Source organism: Canis lupus, chromosome 14 (genome assembly GCF_011100685.1).
Source record: "Canis lupus familiaris isolate Mischka breed German Shepherd chromosome 14, alternate assembly UU_Cfam_GSD_1.0, whole genome shotgun sequence".
In the NCBI taxonomy this organism is placed as follows: domain Eukaryota; kingdom Metazoa; phylum Chordata; class Mammalia; order Carnivora; family Canidae; genus Canis; species Canis lupus.
In genome coordinates this window covers 9,241,047-9,267,009 of record NC_049235.1, presented here as the reverse complement: position 1 = coordinate 9,267,009, position 25,963 = coordinate 9,241,047, and the positions used below count along the sequence as shown (strand labels likewise).

Sequence of the window (25,963 nt, the reverse complement as noted above, 5' to 3'; positions counted from 1 at the left end):
TTTTTCCTTCCAAACTATAGTAAATGCCACAGTATCCCAATATCTTCATAAGCCTTATAGAGAAAACACTTAGGATCAGAGTTAATTCAGCTTAGTGAACCATGGTCTTCAATTCTGTCTGTGAACTAGCAACAATGATGAAATGAAACAAAAAAATCCTTAAGAAAAAATTTCTTTTTCCAATCAGAAAAAAACAAAGATGGTAAAAAGAGAAGAATGTTCTAAGAAAAGTGCGATTTTTTTTCTAAGTTTTTATTTTAATTTTGTCAAGTGCTCATCAGAACAAGTGTACTCCTTAATCTCCATCACCTATTTCACTCACTCCTGTGCCCCCTCCCCTCTGGTAACCATCAGTTTGTTCTTGAAAATTATGACATTTTAAATTTCTTGATAGAAAATATGTTAGGCAAATGTCATTATTAACAGAAATGTCTTATTTTCATCTGAAAAACAATAAATTTGGCTTCCAGATATTTTCCTTTCACAAATCTTAGGAGACATAACAAGACCCTTAGTGTAAGCATGTCCTAAAACCAGTTAAGTCTAAATTCAAATTTCTGTGTTACTAGCTTAGGGTTTGATTATCTTCTTTAAGCGAATAACATCAACTGTTCTTTTAAATACTTTCCGGGAGAAAAACCAGAAGATATAATTGAAATTGAAAATACAATCTTTTCTTGCTTGTTGTCATTAAACTAACTTTGAGACCCTTAGTGACAATGGAAAATATCAAATATCAAATCTTTCAACTATAACAATTCCATTCTTCTCAAAAGTTTATTCTCAACCTCAAATAAATTCTGTGAAAGATTCTCTCGTCATTCAAAATTTTAAAAGTTGTTAATTTTCATAACTCTTCTCAGAATTAATCTTGGCATCATGATGAACCAAAGTAAGTAAAATTTTCTCCAGCATTAATATACCCTTATAAGCCAAATTCCAACTATATTCAAATTGGAGGAAATCATATCCAGTTGTTGAGAACTCTGACAAGGAAATGACAGTTTAAGGTGAATGGCATATTGCCTACTATTCAGCTTCCTCATGTCAGGAAACTGGTTCATTTTTGGCAGAACCTGAGGCATGCTTTACTTAGTCTACAGGTATATCTTGGAATGCCCCTCAATCAGTGATTCCCTCCACATCCAATTATGACCAATTCCTGTCACCTCAACCTTCTAAAAGTCTCTCTAATCTGCTCCATTGCTAATGCCTTAGTTCAGGCAGTCCTCAGCTCTCAGCAGAATTTTAACTAGAGGAACTATTTAAGGGAGCTCCCTTACTTCCGTGGCCACCCTCCCAATAATTGATCCTTAATTGAAAAACCAGAGATCCATCCTCCTAGGGAACAAAGCTTAGGGTATCTAGCAAGCTAGTGTCACACACAAAACACTTCACAATTTAGTTTCCCCACACTTCACTACCCTCTCTCCCTCTGTTCCTCCTCCTCTTTCTCATCTTCCTCCTTCCTATTCACCCACACATCACATCACATTAACCCTAATTTCCTCCCACCTTCCCAAACACATAGCCCTTTGAAACTACACTTGGACAGTATTATCATAGAATTATTAATATTTATTACTAACAAATAGTATTACAGCCCACTCTACAATCTTTGAAACTACACTGGGTGTTTTTTCCTATTCCTATGAATAAACTCACACAGTGTCATAAATATTTATTCTGTTGACTACCTCCCTGTTAAACTATAAATCATGTCTGAGTCTTAATCATTATTAATCTCCTTGATAAATATTCACTGATGTGAAATTGATTCTGACAGACAAATCAATGTAATATAATAGAGATCCAATTCCAATAAATAAACTACAAATATTTAAGTATTCATTAAATGATGAAGATGTCATTTCAACTCCATTTAACTTTACTGGGATTTGTAGTAAAAAATTTGAAGAAAATATGTTAGACCTTAGCTCATACAATACAATAATATGTATTCTAGATATGTTAACAATGTAAATGGGTTTTTTTAACTATAGAAATACTGAACAAAAATAAAAATCAATATTTATATTATGCTGGAGGACAGAAAAGATTTTTCCAAGTTTGACTCCAAAGGCAGACATCAATCAGAAAAGTAGTGTTGGCTTCTTTAATTAAAAAAATCTATAGCAGTGTTGTTCAATATAACTTCCAGGATTGATGGAAATGTCCCATAGCTACACTGTCCAATTCAGTAGCTGCTAGTCACACATAGTTACAGGACACTGAAAATTTAACTAGTGGGACTGCAGGACTGAATTTTTTATTTTAATTTAAATTCAAATTACATTTAAATTTAATAATTACTTGTAGCTAATGGCTGCTATTTGGGGCAACATGGATCTATAGGTTCAAATAAGATCCTATAGAAAGAAAATAAAAATGTAACTCACAAAATTGAAAGAAATACATCCCTTGGTTGAATAACTACATTATAGTCTTAAAACATAAATTGCTCTTTTTTAAAAAAGATTTTATTTATTTATTCATGAGAGACACACAGAGAGGCAGAGACACAGGCAGAGGGAGAAGCAGGCTCCATGCAGGGAGCCCAGTGTGGGACCAGATCCTGGGTCTCCAGAACCACGCCCTGAGCCGAAGGCAGATGCCCAACCACTGAGCCACCCAGGTGTCCCAATATAAATGCTCTTATATGATAGTAAAAACAAAATCCCTATTGGAAAAAAAGTAGAGTTACAGACGATATGCAAAAAGAAATAAAAATAGCCAATGAATATATGAAAGCCCCTCACCACTGACTAGTTATTGGAAAAATGCAACCTGAAGCAATATACTGACAACTCTAAATTCTCCCATCTTAAAAAATAAATAAATAAATAAATAAATAAATAAATAAATAAATAAATAAAATAAAAAATAAAAAATTAAAAATAAAAAAATAAAAAAAATAAAAAAAGGGATCCCTGGGTGGCGCAGCGGTTTGGCGCCTGCCTTTGGCCCAGGGCGCGATCCTGGAGACCCGGGATCGAATCCCACGTCAGGCTCCCGGTGCATGGAGCCTGCTTCTCCCTCTGCCTGTGTCTCTGCCTCTCTCTCTCTCTCTCTGTGACTATCATAAATAAAAAAAAAAAATAAAAAAAATAAATTCTCCCATCTTCACCTCTTTCCCATTAGTCAGATTTGAGTCTATCCATTCTACTCTTTCTTAACATCTTTCTCTTCTTTGATCGTTTTTTGTTTTTTGTTTTTGTTTTTGTTTTGTTTTTGTTTTTGTTTTTTCGTGACAGCCACCTGGCAAAACCTCAGTCTTGGATAAATGCAACAGTCCACAGCACCGACTACAGAACATGACATAGAAAGCTGGACCACCACAGCAGAGGTGGATCCCTGGATGTGTGGTCTCACTAGCTTATTCTCAGCACACCCTGGCCATCCCACATGTATCTTTACCAGCAGTCTCCTCCTTTTTTCTTCACTGGCTATTTTAAAAGCTTTCCACCATTTCCAATTTCCAACTCTGACCTATTGGCTACTAGTCTCAGCTCCTACTTCCCAAGAAATTAAAGACCACCACCTGACAAGAACTTTCTCAATCTCCAGCCAGTATAACCTACGCATTAACTTCCCTTTCTACTTATTCTTTATGCTTCCCTATTATTACCACAGACTCCTCAAGGTCCAAGTCTGTATTCCACTCACATTCTGGATTTCAGCCTCTATTTTTATTCCTTCTTTTTCTTGCCTTTTTATTTCACCCTAACAGCATCTACCCCTGAAGCATTCAAAAACACCTAATTCCACTCTGATTTTGTAGAAAATATATGATGCAATGGCTGACGAAATCAGCTCCAAATCCCAGCTCTGCTGCTCAATGCTATATGATCATGTTCAACCTCCTTCATGTTTCTTTCTCCATATCTGTAAAAGCTATCCATAGTATAGTCATGAATATTGAATGAAAAGATTTCCACAAAGCACTTAGCCCTGTGCTCAAAGTATGGTAAGCTCTTAGAAGATAATAGGTGTTTTCATTACTATTGTTAACTCTCCTTGGCCTCATATTCTTTCCAGCCATCCCTATCTCTCCTCTTCTGTTCAGAGTAAAACTTTAAAAACTTCTCCTTTGAACTAATTTTAGCTTCACAGAAAAGTTGCAGAAAGAGTACAGAGTTCCATGTTCCCTCCATCTAGTCTCCCCTAATGTTAACTACATTGCGTAACCACAGCCCATGTTCCCCATCGGAAAATTATTATTGCTGCAACACAAACTACAGACTTTATATAAGTTTCACCAGTGTTTCCACTAATGGTATTTTTCTGTTCCAGGATCCAATCTGGGATCCCACCACACAACTAGTTATTTCTCCTTAGTTGCCTGTAGTCATCCTTTATCCATCCTAGTCATGACCTTAACACCTTTGAAGGGAATTAATAAGTTATTTTGTTGAATGTCCTTCAGTTTGGGGTTTGTCTGATATTTCCTCATGTTACAATTTGAAAATTTCTTGCATTTTTAGCAAAATGCCACAGGAATGATATCGTGTCCTTCTCAGGACATGTCAAGAGATTCATGATATCAGTATGTCAGAGAAAAACTTTTTGGAAGAATTATCTCCTCTCAGTGATCCCACTTCATCTCTTCCCTCCTGCTTCTCAGTCTACTGTTCCCTGACTTCAGTTCCCATCAGTCTATTTAAGCAGCTCTTATCAAGGACACCAAGAACTCTCTAGCTATTTGATTTAAAACACAAACACACACACACACACACACACACACACACACACGAACTTCTTCTCTTCTTTTTTTTTTTTATTCCTCACTCTTGAGCTACATTACTATGTAGCCTCAACATCACAGAGTACTCTCTCTTACTCAACACATGCACTCAGCTGCAGCAATGCCACACTTACCTGATTTGTCACTAACCTTTCTGAGTGCTTTTCTCAGTCCTCTGTCCTGACTCCTTTTCTGGCTCCCTTCTTCTCAGTGTCAGAGTGCTTATTTATAACAAGGCACTCTCCCTGGAAGAAGGCATCTACATCTTTGTTGTTACTTGCCATCCATATACAGGTAATTTCCACATCTATACCTTCAACACATTTCCCTCTCCTAATTTTCATACCTACATATACAAGTGTATTCCAAACATCTTGATAGGATATCCTGTAGGAATCATAAACTGAACATATCCCCCCAACCAATCCTCACATTTAGCCTCCCCCACACCTACTAAACCACTATAGATATAAACTCAACAAAGTAAAGAGTAGGTCAAGAATGCTATTTGTCCTTTGCAATAAATTTTTATTAATGCAGTGTAAGATTGCATTAGATTTTGTGGTGCCCACACCACATAATTGACACATATTGAGCTGACTACAAAAGAAAAATCTCTGTTTTCTTAATAAACATATTGCTGTAGCTGTTTCCCCAGTTTTGTAGTTGTACAGATAAAATTCAGGACACACTATGTCACTCTGTTGAATCTGGCCCATCACTCAAGTCTGATATATTCTGGGATCCAAACATGGTAATTCAATTATTCTTTAAATCAAGATACACTGAGCAAGCACTAAATGCTCAATGTTTTGTGAGACACTGGAAGTGCAGTAATAAGACAGACTTTTAGTTGTAACCTCAGTCCATTCTTCTCTTCTTCCACAGTATTACAGTTTAATCTGGGCTCCTGGCCATCAGCTAGATACAACGCTGCTCAAAAGAAATAGAATAAAAACCATATATGTGGTTTTAGATTTTTAGTAGCCACGTTAAATGAGGTAAAAGGAGATAAACTTCATTTTAATAACATATTGTATGTAGCCCAATATATCTAAAGTATTATTTTAAAATGTAATTAATATAAAAAGTATTAATGAGATATCAGAACTTTCATTCTAAGTTCTAAAGGTCAGTGAGTATGTTACACTCAGAGCACATAACAGTTCAAACCAGCCACATTTCAAGAGTTCACTAGCCTCATATGGCCACTGCTACTGTACTGGATAGTTTAGAGGTAGAGAAGTGTAACCATGTTCTTATATGTGGAGTGTGAACACAAGTTACACTTGCAATTTACTCAGTTTGCCATTCTTCTCGCTCAAATTCAATGAGAATGTCTTCTTAATCTTCATCTAAAACATGCGATCTAAATACAATGAAAAAGTAGGAAGAAACAGGATAGAGCTCTGTCACACACAACTGGATACTTATACATATAGCTTATAATGATCCATTAGTCAGCAGTTCTTCTCGTACAGCCGTTCATCTAATTACTTATCTTAATTGTCTTTACATCCACCCTATAGTTCAGTGTGTCTTTTCATAATAGCTACGGACTTAGAAGACATTTGTTTGGTCCCACAGCCTCTCTAGTAAATCTCCAACATTTCTGGGCTTGCTCCACCACCTTATTAAGAAGTTAATTCACAAGAACTCCTCGATAATCTTTTTGATATTTCATCATATCTCCTGTCCTATTCTAAGAAAATGTAATAGTTGACTAAATGATTGGGTTGCTTTCATGACTATTTACAGTCAGGTGGAGATTAAGAATGTTAGGGTTTTGGGGCACCTGGGTGGCTCAGTGGTTGAACATCTGCCTTTGGCTCAGGTCATGATCCTGGGGTCCTAGCATCAGGTCCCACATCAGGCTCCCTCTGCCTATGTCTCTGCCTCTCTCTCCATGTTCTCTCATGAATAAATAAATAAAATCTAAAAAAAAAAAAAAAAAAAAAGAATGTCAGGGTTTTTGGGTCCTGGATGGCTCAGTCCATTAAGTGTCTGCCTTTGGCTCAAGTCATGATCTCAAGGTCCTGGGACTGAGCCCCGCATTGGGCTCCCTGGTTAGCGAGGAGTCTGTTTCTCCCTCTTCTTCTGCCCCTCCCCCAACTTATGTGCTTGCTTTCTCTCAAATAAATAAATAAGTAAATAAAAGAATGCCAGGATTTGTTTTTTCATTTTTAATCACTAGTGATTTGTGGATTTTCCGAATTTCTGTAGAATGTATTTATATCGTGTGTGTGTGTATATGTGTGTGTGTGTGTGTGTGTGTGTGTATTTGAGTGAGAGAGAGAGGGAGGAAGGGAACGTGAGTGTGTATATGTATAGCAGGCTGTAAGAGAAAACAAGGGAACTTGCCTTAACTATATTTGCATAAAAGAACACAGTTTTTTGTTTAGATTCCCTCTTATAAATGAAAATATAGGATTTATAAAAATATTTCCATTCATTTTTACGTAAGATAAGAAATTTTATTCATATTAAAATGCTATTACCACTATTACCATTATTATTTCCTAGGTTGGGGTAGCCAGTGCTCATCCCTCAGTGAATCACTTCATGTTCTCTGATGGCAGACAATCTACATGAATTAGTGACAAGGGATGTTGTAGAATTTGTTTTAGTCATTGCCTTAGCATTGTGAAATAAATTGAATATATATATGTATTCTCTCATAAATATATATAAGACATATATATTTATGTCTTACAAGTACACATGAGAAAGAAAGAGTCAATGGCCAAAGTCAATGGCAGATAACAAATCAATAAATAAAACACACTCTACTCTAAAAGTCCATTGATGCATTTCCCAGACAACCATTGCTGTCTAAAGATGGTAGCTCTCTCTCTTACTTCCTTCTTGTTGACTAGGAGAAAGGTGCCTTGTAAGTGGGAGGAGAGGATATGCCTGATAAAGGACTATATTCAATGTCATGCGAATTTGTCTCATTGAAGGGCTGCATGTGGCCACAGATTTTGGCTCAGCCTCTGATGGGGCTGAAGGGGTGAGTCATTCACTCTTTCTATTTGGCATGTCACAGTAATGATGTAATGATTGCTAAGGGCACCTGTCCAAAATGTACAGGATTCTTTATGAAATACAGCTTGAGATATCAGTGGAAATATTTTTTTTAGGAAAAAAACAGGAAATAACATGTTTTATTATTTTTCATACTTTCCTAGTGACTACAGAATATTTTTAAATATTTCAGCCTTCATCAACTCTTAGCAGTCCCATTATATTGGATCCTTCCTCCCTACGCCATATGTAGCTAAATTAAAGAAGATAGCAAAGTCAGCCAAATGAACATTAGGAATAAAGATTCACAGAAACGGTCTCTACTACAGAACCCTGTCAAAGAACCCCTTCTTCCTTAGGACAGTAGTTTAAAAACAGCAGAACTTAGGATGACCACTGTGTCTGCTGCTACATCAGAATTTACAAAATGACTACCCAAACATGACCTTCTTTAAAATGTATGACAGCTGAATGAGGTGCTATTATTTTCTTTATTACTATTATTACACCTGACTAAATAAATAGGAAACCTAAGATTTAGAGATGTTGAACAACTTATCCAGAGTCAACCAGCTCATAAGTGACAGAGTACCAGACTGCTCAGTTAAAATCCATAGTTCTTGCCACAAATGGCCTCAGGAGACTGTAAAAGTACACTTAGAAGTGTACTTAAATACACAGGACCTGGTAAAAGAAGAGAACTATGCCAAAAACAAACTATGAATTTGTACCTTTAAATGACAGCTTATAAACACTGATTTAAAAATTCAAAACTTTGAAACTGTTACACTCAAATGAAATGTTCACAGATAAAATAACCCCTTGAGGGTATGCCCAATATGTGTGCTGCCATTGACACAGAAGCTGGAGACTGCCATGATTGAAGCAGCCTTTTGATCCTTTCAGGGCTTCTTTCATGGGTTAAAATCACAATTTTGAAGTAAAAAAGAAAACATGAAACCTATGGCACTTATGGGAGGTAGAATTCAAGGAATCTGTCCAGGACATATGCCCTGATGGACAGATGTACAAAACTTCAACCCAGTTGGTCCATCACTCTCTGGAACCTGTCTTCTTAGTCTCCATATTGCTCCACACACCTTCTTGGGTAAGGGGACTACATAAGAGACTCAGATCTGTAAGACTTAATCTTATTCCCCCCTTTCACCTTTAAGAGGGTAAAAAACAAATACTCTAACAAAAATGATGTGACTGCTGCTGTTCTGTGTCTAGGGGAGAAACTTCTCAAAGGAAAAGTCATCAATGTGACCTTGATTTATGAAAGTGTCTTAGAAGGTAACCCTGATGGGAAGGTGGGAGGGGGAAGCTAGTTCTTACTGGGGAAAGGGCTATACTGTCAGGAGACAGATCCTTGGGTTACATATGAAACAAAATCACATTTCCCTGCCTTCACTGAGAACCCCCTACATACAGGTGCACACATATATAAACACAATCATTCCTATTTCTTGGCTTCCCTAAAGTTCTATGTATCTACCATTACAGCAATTATCACATTATACTATATTGCTTTTGATATACTCATATGTTTTTATAATTAAACCTGTGTGAACTTTCTCTTTGTATCTTTTACCTGTACAAGACTGGCACGTGTTAAGAATTGTTTGTTGAATGACTATTTGAATAAATAGCTGCTATACATATTTGTTAACAAGATGGAACTCTAACTCATTCAGTAGAATCAAGTCTCATGTATTATCAAGGACCTAATGTCAAATTTATTCCTACTTCTTTGCTTGTCCCTGAATCATCCAGATGAATCCTGGACTTTAGGAAGCATTAGTTCTGAGATGACCCACGCTAGAATCCACAACACTCCTCTATGTGCTGTAGAGAAGAGAGGGATGGCAGAGAAGGCAGAGAAGGATGTGTGCACAGGCTGGTGTGGGCGTGTCACCCTCACTGGGCCTGGCAGAGCTGGCCCTGCTGCACTGCCCAATATAGGGATCAGCTTATCTCCAAGAGCAGCAATGACCTGCCACAGAGCACTTGAAAACTCAAGCACATAAGAGAAATGAAAGAGAAGAAGGGACTACAGTCTTGACATGCCCCAAGTACACACTACCAGGGATCCCTGTCCATCCAGATAAGAACTAAAGGAGAATCTTTTTTGAGATGAAGGCTAAGAACTTAAAAGGAAACAGAGGACTATTTTCCTGTCCCCAAATTGGGATGTTGGTTCAGACACATCTATACATTTCTTTATCTGTGAAGTCTGCGGAGGGAGAGGATCTCCAGCAGACTCCCCACTGAGTGCAGAGCCCACCCCAAGGCTCAATCTCAAGACCCTGAGAGCATGACCTGAGCCAAAATCAAGACTCAGATGCCCAACCAACTGAGCCACCCAGGTACCTGAATCTGTGAAGTCTTTAAAAAGGAACATAAATTCCTTTAGTTTACATGTAATAAATCATCTTTATGCACTAAAAAAACCCCTTGAGTATTATATATTTGGATGGTTGAACTTATTTTCCATTTCATTTTGAGAGTCTAAATCTCCAGTTTAGTAGACTAGATGTTCTATTTTCTTTTACAGATGAGAAAGCCATCTCAATAAGTGCAGATTTGCATAGCTGTACAAATTCTCATTCAATCATTTGTTATATACCTCCTATGTGCTAAAAGCCTAGTGAACCTGAACCTTGGGGCACAGTCATGAGTTGAACCCAGATCGTTGCTTCTCTTTTGTCCAGAATCTGGTACACATACTATCCTGTCTTCTCAAAAATTGCATAGTGAGTGGATCAGATCCCTGGTCCACTCAGACTTGCATTCTGACATGATGATGGTACACATTGGAAGAGATGATTGCCATAGCCTATCAACCTCATAAAGGTAAGAAGAGGCATCCAAACATTTCCCAGTTATCTTAATAATTTGTAATGAATGCATTTTTTTATTTATTTAGGTTATTGTTAAACCTATTTGTATATTCAGTATCTAAACTCAATCTCTATTCAGTTAAAGCAAAAAGAAATATAATTGTATATGCAACTAAACATTATAAAGCTCAGTTGAAATAGCAAGCTATTTTTTCTTTACTTACACTTAAATAACAGTTTTGCCTACATTTTTCAGTTTTTAACCTAGGTTTACATGCTATGTAATTAGATATGACAATAGTATTAACTAACAAGCTATTCAATATGAAACCTTTTTATAAGAAGGGATGTGAAAGTAACTGTAGACTGAATTTTCAAAACCATGTAACTATCCTTCACAAAAAAGAAAAAAATATGCACTTTTGTTACTTTCATTTTATAGAAAACCTTCTTCTATCAATTCCTCTTAAGAATTTTGCGGCAATTCCCTGACTAATGGTAATAACTAAAAATTAAAAGCTACGGCATATGCTGGATGGCTGTATCACCCCATAAATCATATTTATTGCCATTTGTTAACATGCTGCTTTAACTTCAGAAAATTCAATGACAGTTCATGAATTTTGGAGGATCTCAAAAAATATATGCCATGATTTTATGCTGAAGATGAAAGGAATGTTGTTAATTGTAATGTATACTGGGAAGTCATATGATATTCTCGAATTTAATGGTAAAGTAAATTCAGTTAACTCTGCAGAAACATAAGGAGTCTTACACATCAGTTTCTTGGCTAGTCAAAGGCAGATTAGGAATCAGGAAACATTTAGGAACTTAAATTCAATACCTGAGATGTGCTTTGAAAACTCTTCTATACCAAGTGCAGCTGGTAAAAGGAGCAGCCTGAGATGTAATGAAGGTGGGGTATGAAGATACCTGATAAAAGACAACAAGAGCTACCACAGTGGAAAACTGAGATAACCACTATACACAAAAACTCATCTCTGAGCAGTCATTCTTCATATTCCAAGTCTTCATTCTTATCCTGAAGGATAAAGCTACCTCTTTGTCCAGATACAGGGAATTTCCCCTAGGACACTAGTTGTCTTAGTCTGCTTGGACAACATTACAAAATACCATGGACTGGGTGGCTTAAACAGATATTTATTTCTCACAGTTCTGGAGACTGGGAAGTGAGACACAGGGTGCCAGCATAGTCTGGTTCAGCAAGCTCTCTTCCTGGCTTGCAGATGGCTGTCTTTGTTGAAACCTCACATGACAGTAATAGGAAGCTCTGGTGTCTAAACATCTTGTAAGGGTACTAATCCCATTATAGAGGCTCCACCCTCATGAGCTCATCTAAACCTAATTACCTCCCATATAACCTCACCTCCTAACACTATCATGCTGGGGTTTATGGCTACAATATATGAATTGGGGTGTGACATAAATATTCAGTCCATAATACTGGTCATCAAACTTTAGTGTGCCCAAAACCCCTTTGGGATATATAGGAAAAATTCAGATCACCAGTATACAACACTTGAGATTCTGATTCATTCCATCTGGGAGGTGGCCAGGAAATACTTTCAAAAGCAGGCCAGGGAATTCTGATGCAAGGGTTCAGTGGCCACATTGTGAGACATTCTGTCTTAGGTTACCTTTAGGCAGAAGGGACTACTTGCAAGTCCCTGTGCTGTGCCTGAAGGAATGAGAAGAAATTCTGAGACCAGACTGTCTTATGGATGGTAAGAGCCAAAGCCAGGAATTGACAACATAGGCACATCTACATAAATGTTAGCAAAATGGTGCTTGATTTGAGTGATGTGTATATACTCATTATCCAATCCCCACTCCCATGTATATTTCCATGACCTTTGGGAAAAAAATTTTTTTAAGATTTTATTTATTCATTTGAGAGACAGCATGAGCAGGGGGAGGGGAAGAGGGAGAGAGATAAGGAGACTTCCCGCTGAGTGGGAAGCCCAAAGCTGATGCCCCATCCCAGGGCCCTGAAATCATGACCTGAGCTGAAGGCAGATACTCAACCATCAGAGCTACCCAGGCACCCCTGGAAAACTATTTTTGGGCAAAGGGAAATAAAAAAGAATAAACTTAGATCATATCCAATCTAAAAATGAGTTTTTAAGATGGGTTTCAAGAGGGGTAGTAGATGAGAACTGAATGCAAATTAGGTAAATATAGTTATGTATATAGGCTAATGGGGTCAGTTTAGCCAAAGAGAGCTCATCCTGAGCAAGAAATCATCTCCCTTACTGTGTGATGCTAAGAAAACCCCTCTTAAAAGAGAAACAATAATAAAAAACCTTGTGAGGATTCTTTTAAATACACATGATATTTTTTATTTTCTGGTTTACTTTGTCTTCTCTGATAAACATGAAGGGAAATCCATGGTCATAAATGGTTCACTCAAACAAACAAAAGATAACATTCAGAAAAAAAAGTCCCAAGGACAACTGCTCATTTAACTGTCCTAAAGATAATGTAGTATGATCAGATAAAAACCCTGGATGGACAAGGCTTTCACAGAATTAACTGCTGGAGCTTAATTTTTAAAACACTGAAAGCATAACCTTAACAGCTTCAAAGCATTTTGCAACACACATATTATGATGATTTTTAAAATGATTATTGTTCATATGCATAAGAAGGAAGCATAAAAAGAAACAGAATTATAGTGCTGAGGAAATTCAAATTACTTTTAGTGTGTTGCACTAAAAATGTTCAAGTTGCCCTTCAAATATATGACACTACTGATGTTTCAAGTAAAAGAAAAATGAATGGAATCTTGACGGGATACAAAATTAACATAAAAAATTCAGTAGCATTTCTATATACAAACAACAAAATTTCTGAAAAAGAAATCAATCCCACATATGAGAGCATCAAAAATAATAAAATACATAGAAATAAATTTAACTAAGGAAGTGAAAGATATCTATACTAAAAACTACAATAAATTAGTGAAAGAAATTAAAGATACATATAAATAGAAAGGTATCTCATGTTCATGGATTGAAAGAATTCATATTGTTGAAATGTCAATATTATCAAAAGTCAAATATAAATTCAATGCAATCCCTATCAAGATTCCAATGGAATTTTTTACAGAAGTAGGAAAAACACTCATAAAATTTATATGGAACCACAAAAGACCCTGAATAGCCAAAGAAATCCTGAGAAAGAAGAACAAAGCAGAAGGCATCACACTTCCTGATTTCAAGAGATGCTATTTTGATGTTATAGTCATCAAAACAGTAAGATATGGCCATAAAAGCAGACAAAGAGACCAATGGAATAGAATCAAGAGTCCAGAAATAATTCCAAGTATATGTGGTCAACTAATATTTCACAAGGGAGCCAAGAATACTCTATGGAGAAAAGATAATCTCTTCAATAAATGCTGCTGGGGTAATTGGATATTCATATATAAAAGAATAAGATTGAACTCATTTCTTATACCACTCACAAAAATTTAATCAAAATTAAGTCTTATAGTTGAAGACTTAAATATAAGAAGCTGAAGCCATGAAACTCCTAGAAGAAAACACAGAAATAAAGCTTATTGACCGGAGTCTTAGTAGTGATTTTTTAACACCTAAAGCTAAAGTAATAAAATCAATAATAAACAAGTGGGACTATATCAAACTAAAAAGCTTCTGTCTAGCAAAAGAAACCATCAAAAATGAACAGACAACCTATAGAATGAAAACAAATATTTGCAAACCATATATCAGATAAGGAGTTAATATCCAAAATATACAAAGAATTCATATGATTCAATAGCAAAAAAAAAGGGGGTGGGGCAAAGAACATAATTACACACTTCTCCAAAGAAGATACATGAAAGGCCAACAGGTACATGAAAAGATGCTCAACATCACTAATCATGAGAGAAACGCAAATTAAAGCCCAATGACATATTGCCTCAGACCTGTTACAATGGTAATCATCAAAAAGACAAGAGATAACAAATGCTAGTATGGATTTGGAGAAAAGGGGTCCTCTGTGCACTGTTAGTAGTATTATAAATTGGTTCAGCCACTATGGAAAACAGTATCCAGGAACTTCCAAATATTTAAAATATAACCACCACATAATCCAGCAATTCTACTCCTGATAATGTATTCAAAGGAAACCAAAAAGACTATTTTGAATAGATATTTTGCACCCCATGTTCACAAAAGCATTATTTACAAGAGACAAAACATGAAACAACATAAGTGTCCACCAACGGATGAATGGATAATGAAGTTATGGTATATAAATACAATGGAATATTATTTAACCATAAAAAGTAAGGAAATCCTACCATTTGCAAGAATATGGATGGACCTTGAAGGCATTACACTAAGTAAAATAAGTCAGACAGAGAAAGACAAATACTGTGTAATCTGATCTCCCTTATATGAGTAATTATTTTTTTTTAATTTTTATTTATTTATGATAGTCACAGAGAGAGAGAGAGAGAGGCAGAGACACAGGCAGAGGGAGAAGCAGGCTCCAAGCACCGGGAGCCCGACTTGGGATTCGATCCCGGGTCTCCAAGATCGCGCCCTGGGCCAAAGGCAGGCGTTAAACCGCTGCGCCACCCAGGGATCCCTATATGAGTAATTATTTTAAAAAATCAAACTCATGAAAAAAAGATCAAACTTGTGGTTACCAGAAGCAAAGGGTCAGGGGAGGGGGAAATGGAGGAAAGTTATTAAAAAACACAAACTTCCAGTTAGAAGATAAATAAGTACTTGGGATGTAATGTACAACATGATGACTGTAGCTAACACTGCTATACTATACATATACAGGAAAGTTAATAGAGTAAATTCTATGTGTTCTCATCACAAGGAGAAATTGTGTTTTCCTTTTTTTCTTTCTTTTCTTTTTATTGTATCTATATTAGACGATGGATGTTAGCTGAACCTATTGTTGTTATCATTTCATAGTAAATGTAAATCAAACTCTCATGCTGGATGCCTTAAAATCATACAGTGATATGTGTCAATGATTTTTCAATAAAACTGGAAAAAATAAGACCTCCTAGATACCAACTTAATTTGCTCCCCTTAATGATTCTGGTGAAATATTCCAAGATAAAGGTAAGGCTCAAGTAAAACAATAAAAGTTCATTAGTTGAGTTCTGGATGCTAGAAATGTGTTATCACTGACACATTGGGAAGCAGTTTGATAAACACAAAAAATGTTTGTAATGATAAATTATTGTTGAAATTAAATTGAATATTTATATCCTCAAAAAATCTATTTAATTTACTTTAAAACATGAAGTTTGTAAACATTTAGATTTATTATGGATTTTGGTCTCAGGTCTGAAAATGCCATTTGGCACAGAACCAGATTCAAACAGGAAAACAAAAATTAGGTGGATGATCCCACCTCTGTGTCCTAAATGTCTCTCTAAAACTTTAGGAAATTAATTCAAAGGACAGAAATTTGGTTGTTTTAAAGTAAACAACTTCAAAGTGAACACCATGTGTTTCTCTGCTTTAAAACGCATACATAAACTAATTTCTAAAAGGATTAGCCCATGTTCAAGGTCAGAATACTTGTTCAACATCTAGATGCAGGCTGCTAAGACTGACATGAGACTGGAGGCAAAAGAAAAAGCTGACAGCCATTCAAGGGCATCATCTCACAGCTTTCAAAATATACCTTCTTTGGTCAACTTATTCCATTTTGAGCCAAAGCATTACACAACCACTTGTTTAATATAATGAAGAAATGATATCAAAATCTCAGCTAAATTCCACATTACTGAAGCTCACAGAGAGTGCAATGTAGTCTTCCTAGAACCACATATTAATTTCCTAGCCGGAATTATGTCCTCACAAGAGTTTTTTTCTAAAAAATGCAGGAGCCACCGGTTATGACAGCCAACATATCAAACTCCTATATACTGATTATATATGAGAAAAATAGTGTAAACAATAGGTAAATAAATAAAATTAAAATAAAATAAAATAAAATAAAATAAAATAAAATAAAGAAAACAAGAATTCCAAGGAGGCACTACCAAAAGAAAGATGTTATATAATTAAAAACATCTACTAAACTTTGAAACAGAATACCTGATTCAAGTTTGATCATGGCATTCCCCTATTTCCTGTGTAACTTACAATGAAATTAAAAGTCCGTGGCCCACGTGTCATGCTGCCTGCTGCTATCTGCTCCCTTTTTCTCCAATCTCAAACTGGGGCCAGCCTCCTCCCTAGCGTGGGTACCCATTGGGTTCTCCTCAATCACATGACACAGACCACACACGTCACTCCTTAAATTTACTCTTCCTTCAGCCACATAATTGGGCACCCGTTTTCTTTCAGAGCATGCTTTACTTTTCCTTTGAAACATTGGTCCACATGTGTGATTATACATTTGTGTAATTTAATTTTTCTCTTCCTGAGAGCTTATGTATGGCAAGTAACATAAACAATAAATGATGCTAAATTTAATGACATTCCAGGTCTGACACTATGCTATATTATTTTAGACAAGCCAACTAACTTTTCTGAGCTTCAGTTTTCTTATGTATAAATATGGGCAATGACACCATAACCTCTCCATATTTTATCTGTGCTAATATTTACAAAAACATTTTGCAAAATTGGAAAGTGCTAATCAAACTTAAGGTATTATTGCTATTATAACATTAAGATTATAACCCAAAGAACTGTTTAATTAGCTATTATAGTCTTCATTTAATTGCTATAACACTACATAGCTAAGGCTGATATCACATTAGGTATCTCAAAATTTTGATTAATGTTATTTTCTTTAATACAGGCTATGCCAAGATGTTACAATAAAAAGAAATCGATTGGTTACTTAGTTGTTTTATTTATGTGGATTATTTCACTAGCTTAGAAAATATAGGCTGCATGCCACATTATAATTCAAATACACTTTGACATAAATAACTATTTGAATGAATATGAAAACTAGACATACACTTTATACACCAAAATGATATGACTGGCCAATCATAAGTAGACTTACTGTCTGAGCTATTCCTCTAAGAGTAGAGATTCATTTATGCTGATCTATGCACAATTCTCACCTCATCCCCTCTTCAAATGACAAGGTAAGAGGATCTATGGTCCTCGTGCACTTCTGTCAGAATTATGGGAGCCAGATGGAACATGACCATAGTCTCATCTTTTCTATACCTTAACCCACTGGCCTAATAGCCCCAGACAGCAAAAGATTTGTGATGCTAAAAGAATTTACTCCTGTCTGGATATTTTGGGAATTTGACTCCTGTCAGGTATTGCAACAAAGTCAAGTGATTTCAATTTACCAAGCAAGGACAAGAAATGGTTTCAGGAAAAACCAAGGTGATGAACTATTGAACATTCAGTTCATTAGCTGTCATCCATCTTGACATCTTCATCTTTCAAGCAGTACTGCAGAAAATCAAAGACTGGTAGTGCTTCCTCAAAAAAAAAAAAAAAAAAAAAAAAAACCAAGAAGGAAACCATACCCTCTTAAGGTTAAAGTGACCATGAAGGCTATTTCAAATGGATTATGAAAGATAACCATTGCTACAGAAGTGAAAGTTTTGATAGATGCTCAATCATAAATACTACCTGCGTTCTTAAACAGACAATCTTAAAAACAATATCTTTAAAAATATGTACCGAATGAATTGCAGGAGTAATTTTTAGCTTATTCTAATTTGATGCATTCTGCATTTTAATATGCAGAATAGAGATATGCCAAATAACTGACCTTTTAGAAATAGCATCTTGAAAAAAAAAGAAAGGACCCAAGAGAAAAAAATGTTTTCCTGAAAAATCAGCCAATAAACTGTGGGCTATAAGACTCCAGTGACACAGCCAAGTACTGGTAATATCACCTCTCTTCTTTTGTTTCTCTGCTCTGCTTATTCAGCATTGAGGTACTGAAACTCCAGTTTTTCTGCACTTATAAGTTTCCTGGAATTACGAGTAATGGAAGCAATCAAAGACATTAAAGAAGTGGTTCATAACCTTCCCCAGCAACTATCTCTTACCAAGGGGAAAGAAATTGCTCCATTCCAAGTTTTTAGAGATCTCTAGAGATAAAGATGAGATGAACATCATGCTGTACTTCTGTTTCTCACATACAATTTTATTAATGCTAAGAGACATTGTAATATTGCACTTGAATCTCTCTTTCCTTAGATATTCAAAGAAGAGTCCTCCTGACTTACAGAGACTAACAAACAAAATAAAACAAAAACCCTCTCCCATGTCTCCCCTCTTCTAAAATCTCCACAAAAACATATAAGTCAGGCTGTGAGAGAAAATGTTAACTCAGCCGGTATTTTGTGTTGACTGGACCACAGGAACTAAGACATGGACGCTCGGAAGACTCTTTGGTCTTGAGTTATTGGAGAACCAAAGGACTACCCAGGTGTTTGCTCTGTTCATCAGCGAAAGCCCGAGGTACAGGTGGTTTAAGCAGGCTGCCTCCAAAGACATGTTCAGAATCCAAGTATCTACATCTGAAAATTATTTCCAAGGCCTTCAGCCTGAAATTCTCCAATATATTATTAAAACTCTTATTATCATCACAGTACTACCACTACTCCCTCCACCCCAGTATACTGCATGATTCTTGGTCTGGGAACTATACCAGGCACATTGCATAAAGCAACTCATAGAACACCCGCAATAACTGTATGAGACTGGCATTATTTTCAATCGATAGGTGAGGAAATAGGCAGATAACATGCTCTAGGTTTTTGCTACTTAAACCATGGTCCATGGAATAGCAGGTATAGCACCACCTATGAACTTGTTGGAAAAGTAGAATCTAAAAAAAAAAAAAAAGAGAGAGAGAGAGAGAAAAGAAAAGAAAAGTAGAATCTCATGCCCAACCCCAGAGGACAAAATGAGAATCAGCATTTTAATAAAATTTCTAGGTAATTAATATGAATATAAATATTGAGAAGAACACTCTAGGTTAACAGAATTACTGAGATTTAAACTCTAACTCACAAATCCAGATATTAAAATAGTCTCCTCTTCTTGATGATGCAAATACAGCTAAAGGATTAAAAGCATTGAGTACATTTACACTTAGGCATGATTTTTTCATTAGCTGACAAAACTTGATACTGAAAATTATAAATTCTGGAGGAGAAAAAGGTAACCTGGAAATCAGCAATAGTAGATACCCTTGGTAGGGGAGTACAAGAGAACCACTGGGAAAGCTAACTGGGCTAAAAGTATACTTTGTCCATTTCATAGTTTGGCTAAAGGACTAAACGCCAACTCTCTTAGTAAAGCTGTTCCAGGGCAGCCCCAGTGGCTCAGCGGTTTAGCACCCCCTTCAGCCCTGGGTGTGATCCTGGAGACCGGGATTGAGTCCCACCGCTGGCTCTCTGCATGGAGCCTGCTTCTCCCTCTGCCTGTGTCTCTGCCTCTCTCTCTCTGTCTCTCATGAATAAATAAGTAAAATCTTAAATTAAAAAAAAAAAGCTGTTCCAATTTACCTAAAGTGCTTTCTGACATCAAATAACTATAACAAGAAGCTCAAACAGTCTTAATTGAATTATGCACAGATACAGAAATATCTGCATGAGTAAGAAATTCTTTTAAGTATAATTCAGGGGCACCTGGGTGGCCCAGTTGGTTGCACAACTGACTTTTGATTTTGGCTTCTGTCATGATTTCACAGGTTGTGAGATCAAGCCCTGCACAGAGCTCCACTCTTAGCATGGAGTCCGCTTGCCCCTCTCCCTCCCCTGCTTGCACTCACTCACTCTCTCTCTCTCTCAAATAAAAATAAATAAATAAAATCTTTAAAATACAATTTTGGTTTTTCCACTATGTATAATAAATCAAGCTATATTAACCAATCAAACATTCATCTGGGATCTGCTGTGATGAAATTCAAGCCTAAGAAGTAATCAAAATTTTTTTAAATTTTATGTGAATTAGCATCTGCTCTTAAAAAAATTTCCCGTAACCTTAAGTTGGTTACAAATCTATACTATACTCTTATTTATATTATCAAGTTTTCTAAAGCAAATCTTCTTATTTCCCAGAATAGCAAGGTAAACTGCAGGCATCCACAATTCAAATTATCATAATTAGAATTATTTCTATTGCCTTTTCATTAAAAACTAACGGGACCCTATTATTTTTCCTTCCACTTTTACTAGAATATTTTAGTGACTTCCATAGTACCTAATTTCTTTAACACTTTAATGAGACAATATTTTCATTTTTTTTTTGGAGAATTTAGTACTATTTTAAATGTATTTTTCTTGTTCACTACATTCTGTTATTGTAACCATGTGTCTTAAAGAGATACTCATGTTATATCAATATCTAAGCCTTTGAGCTTTTTATTTAAGAATGAAATTTTGGCCATATAGTTTTTCACTATAAAATTTTTCCATATACCACATATCGTAAAATGACTTGTTAATGAATAGATTTCCAGAGGAATAAAAAAGAGTTCTCTAAAAAAAGAGTATTTTTAATATAAATGAAAGGGAATACAGGGAAACTCATTTTTGAAAGGAATATTATAATTTTTCACCAAGCTATCATTCTAATAGTGGAAAATATATACTAATTTTATGTCACAGATGAGATCAGAGCAGATGAGATTAGAGCTTCTGTTTATATAATCAATATTTGTTAGATTACTCTAGCTCTTATCAGGAAGACTTGAAAATTTAATAAAGAAGATATATTTCATTTTGGGTAAGTAGCTGTGTATGTGAAGATTAAAAGCATTGGCAGTGCCTGCAAATGAAGTCCTTTATTTTCTGCAATAGAATAATGCAGCATTGGTGTTGTGACTGCTGTAAAATCTCATAGAATGAGCCTTAATGTGTACTATATGGTTCACTTTCAGACCCAGAAAGCCATAGGGTGCTATTCTGGTCATTTCTTGCTACATAACAAACTACCCCCAAAATTTCATGGCTTACAACAATAATTTTTATCATCTATTATATTTTTATGGGTCAAGAATTCAGGAAGGGCCTCTTTGATCAATTCTTCTCTCTGATCAATTTTTCCGTGCCACCAGACAGAGACAGAAGTCACTGGATGGTATTCAGCTGCTGGCTGGGCTGCCCCAGAGGAGCCAAGACAGCTGCACTCACATTTCTGGAAACTTGGAGGAAATGATTAAAAGAGTGGGCTGAGCTGCAATTGACTGTGGCATCTACATGTGGCCTCTCCAAAGTGGTGGTGGTCTTAGAATAATCAGGCATCTTACTTAGCAGGCTAGGGTTCCCCATGAAGAAATGCCTCAAGAATCCTGGACAGAAGATATAAGGCTTCTTCTGATATAGCCTCAGAATTCCCAGAATGTTACTTGCACTACATTTATTGTTTAAGCAGGTCATTAAAGACAGACCAAATTCAAGGGGAATGAATTTAAACTCCACTTCTCAATAACAGAAGTAGCAAAACATGTGCAGACATCTTTAATCCACCGCAGGTAACCACTTAGGTCCTCATGTCCTTCCTTGCCCAGCCTAATAAGTGACTTAAGATATTTTAAACATATATTACATATACTGAGAAAGAGATAAATACAGATATATACACACACACATAAGAGAGTAATCTCCCATTTAGTATGATTTGGAAGTAGCCCCCACTTTCCCAAATGTAACTCCCTCATTGAATTCAGGCCCAGAAAATAAGTTGAATAAATAATACAATATAGAAAACTTTATTATCCCAAAACTAATCACCCATCATAAAGCATAAATACCATCACCACCACCCATTTTTTAGTTTACTTCTTTTCTTTTGTCCTTTTATAGTTGCTTAGCACATCTTTCAGATGCTGCTAAGGAAGATAAAAATGAGATACTATAACCTATTAGAATGGCTAAAATCCAAGAAAATGAACAGTATCAATTGCCGGCAAGGATGTGAAGCAACAAACTCTCATTCATTATTGGTAGAAATGCAAAATGGTAAAATCACTTTGGAAGACAGTTTTGTGCTTAGTTATAATGCTGAAACAATCTAACCATATGATTTGTCAATTGCTGGATTTAGCATGATGATTTGATAACTATGTATGCAAAAACACATATATGAATGTATGTTTATAGCAGCTTTATTTGTAATCACCAAAAACTGGAAGTACTCAAGATGTCTTTAAAAAAGTAATGTATAAACAAACTGTAATACATCTACACAATGGAATACTCTTCAGAGATAAAAAGAAATGAATTATCAATCTACACAACAACATGGATGAATCTTTTTTTTGGGGGGGGGGGTATTTCCAAGTTTTATTCAAGAACTCATACAAAATATTTGAGATAAATGAGTTTTAATCCTCATCTTCCTCCTCTTCCTCGTCCTGGTTAATCTGGAAGTAACGCAACTCGTAACTCTCTTTGCTGTTAGCAACTACGCGCAACCAGTCACGTTGCGCGTAGGAGGTTATTCTTCTTCAAATATTTTTTTGGTGAGATATTTCAAATACCTTTTGGAAAAAGGCACCTCAGAAGTTACAGTAATTTTGCTCTTGCTTCTTTAGATGGTTACAACTCCTCCACCAAGATTCCCAGCTTTTCCATTCATTTTGATCCTCTATTGAAGAAACTGCTCAAAATTGGCAGCATCCATGATTCCATCTTCTACTGGGTGGGTGCAATCAAGGGTAAACTTCAGAACTTGCTTCTTTTTTTAACCCCCTTCGCCACAAGCTTTTTCACGGGTGCCATGGTGGCAGCGGAGGCAGAAAGGGCCATGGATGAATCTTAAATGCACATTGCTAAGTGAAAAAAGCTAGTCTGAAAAGGCTACATACTATAATGACTCAACTTACATGACACTTGGAAAAGACAATCAGTGGTTACCAGGGCTTTGGAGAAGGGGAAGGGTTGAATAAACACAGGAGATATTTTTGGTGCTGTGAAACTACTGTGTATGATATTGAGGTGACAGACACATGACATTATTCATTTGTCAAAACCCAGAGAACTTTATAACACAAAGAGTAAGCCTAATGTATGAATTAAAAAAAAATTAAGTGGTCAGGGGATCCCAGTATGGAATACAGACCATGACAAAAATAATCTAATTTTAGTATGAATATATAACCTGAAATCAGGAGTTGAGGTTAAACAATGGTGACCAAAGTAACTTTGAAAATTACTGAAGAAAAAAGAATAGTACCTAAGCACTGTATTCTAGTTGATAAAGATGTTTTTCATGGGGTATGGGTTAACTATTCTGAAATTGTTATACATGTATAACAAATAGTGGGAGTTCACTGTGGGAGTAGAAAGTTATAGATAAGCAAGAAAAGGAGGCTGGAATGATTCATGTGGTGATAGATTAGAGTTTGGGATATCAATATTAACTCATGTTCAGTTTAATACAGATACAGTTGGATAAATATAGAAATAATTATAGATACATGTATGTACAGAGGTTAGCTTATATCTATTTATTTCCAAGCTCTGTCCACTGACTGAAAAGGTTAGAACAACACTCTGGTAACAGTGGGCAGCCCCTAATACTCAACTTGGTTTCAAATTTCATTCTCAAGTGAAAAGTACCATAGCTCTTCAGAGAAATGACTGATTCTGGTGATGATGGGAATAGTACTTAACCTCCATGGTCTCACTCTCAAAAACCCATAACCCCAGTCTAATCAAAAGAAAACATCAGGCAAACCCAAATTGAAGGACATCTCCAAAATGCCTTACCCATATTCATCAAATAGTCAAGATCATAAAAAATAAGCCAAGTCTGATAAACTGTTACCATTTATAGGAAGACATAGTAACTAAATTTAATGCAGGCACTATGTAAAACCAAAGAAATATGAATGAAGTGTAGTCTTTAGTTTAAAAAGAAATGTTGCTGGGGGAAAGAAGATAATTACTATAAAAAGGAAGTTCACAAACCTATATTGATAGAAAAATTTAGGTAAGACCAGCAAATTTTTTAATCATTAAACATTTTTGTGATTTATTGTCAAAGCAAAAGAACACAATAATTTGAAGGAAAATATCTAAATATAGCTTTATCTGCCTATATTGAAATGAAATAGAGAAAAGAATACTCTCTGAAGAGAACAAAAAGTTCTAAAAGCCAAGGGGAGGAAATGAAAACATGGAAAAAAATTCATTTTAAAAAAATAAAAAATAAAAAAAAAATAAAAGGCAAGGGGAGGCTACAAAGGCATAGCAGCAGACCCAGGGAGAAAATCAGAACAGCCTTATGCAGAAGGATACCAGAAGGAGAAATGAGTATGAGAGTCATCAAAAAGATGTTTAAGGAATTATAGATTATTGAAAACCAGGATAGGCTTTTATCTGACCCTAGAAGCAGATGATATCTAAGCCACTGAAAAGAAGCACCCCAACTCAAAACAATATAATAAAAGGAAAGATACTTAGTAAATAACACCTAACCTCTGAAAGCAAAGAGAGAAAGAGAGATTGAGGCTGAAAGTAAAGTACATATTGTGGTAAGAATAATGGTCCCCCAAAGATGCCCTCACCCTACTCCTCGGAACCTGTGAATAATGTTACAACATAGGAAAATTAGGTCATAGATGGAATTTAAATTGCTAATCAGCTGAAATTTAAACAGCTGGATTATCTGGGTGGACCTTATATAATCACAAGTGTCCCTACATAGGGAAAGAGGGTGACAGAAGAGCTAGAACCAGAGAGCTCATGTACTGGTCTACTCAGGCTACCATAACACAATGGGTGGCTTAAACAACAGTTCTGAAAGTTGAAGTCTAAGATTAAGGTGCCAGCAGGACTGATATCTAGTAAGAGCTCTCTCTTTGGATTGCAGATAGCTGGCTTCTTACTATGTACTCACATGGTCTTTCCTTCTTGCATGCGAGTAGAGAGACTGGGAGAGAAAGAGAGAGAGAGGGAGAGAGAGGGAGCAAGTTCTCTGATGCCTTTTCTGATAGGGACACTAATCCTACCAGATCAATGCTCTACCCTTACAAGCTCATTGAGCCTTAATTATTTCCTCAGGGACTCCGTCTCTAAATACAGTCACATTGGAGGCTAGGTCTTCAACATATGAAAATGAAATTTGGGGCGACATAAACATTCAGTCCACAACAGATGGGATCATGAGAAAGACTTGATTGGTCATTGCTCACTTTCAAGATGCAAGGGGGCCATGAACAAAGGAATGCAAACAGCCTGTAAGAAGTAGGAAATGGCAAAAGAAAAAAGAAAAAATTAGATTCTCCCTTGAAGCCTCCAAAAAGAAATGCAGTCCTGCTGACACCTTAGTTTCAGCCCAGTGAGACTGATTTCAGACTTCTGATCTCCATAAATGTAAGATAATGCTTTTGTGTTGTTTTA

General features: G+C 35.9%; 1 protein-coding gene and 1 pseudogene across 5 annotated transcripts in view; both read right to left on the bottom strand.

Moving 5' to 3' along the window:
* GRM8 (glutamate metabotropic receptor 8) overlaps window positions 1-25,963 on the bottom strand; it is a 737,042-nt gene that overhangs the window by 318,200 nt on the left and 392,879 nt on the right. The gene's annotated exons all lie outside the window — the stretch shown is intronic.
* Window positions 22,891-23,338, bottom strand: LOC100682898 (annotated as a pseudogene).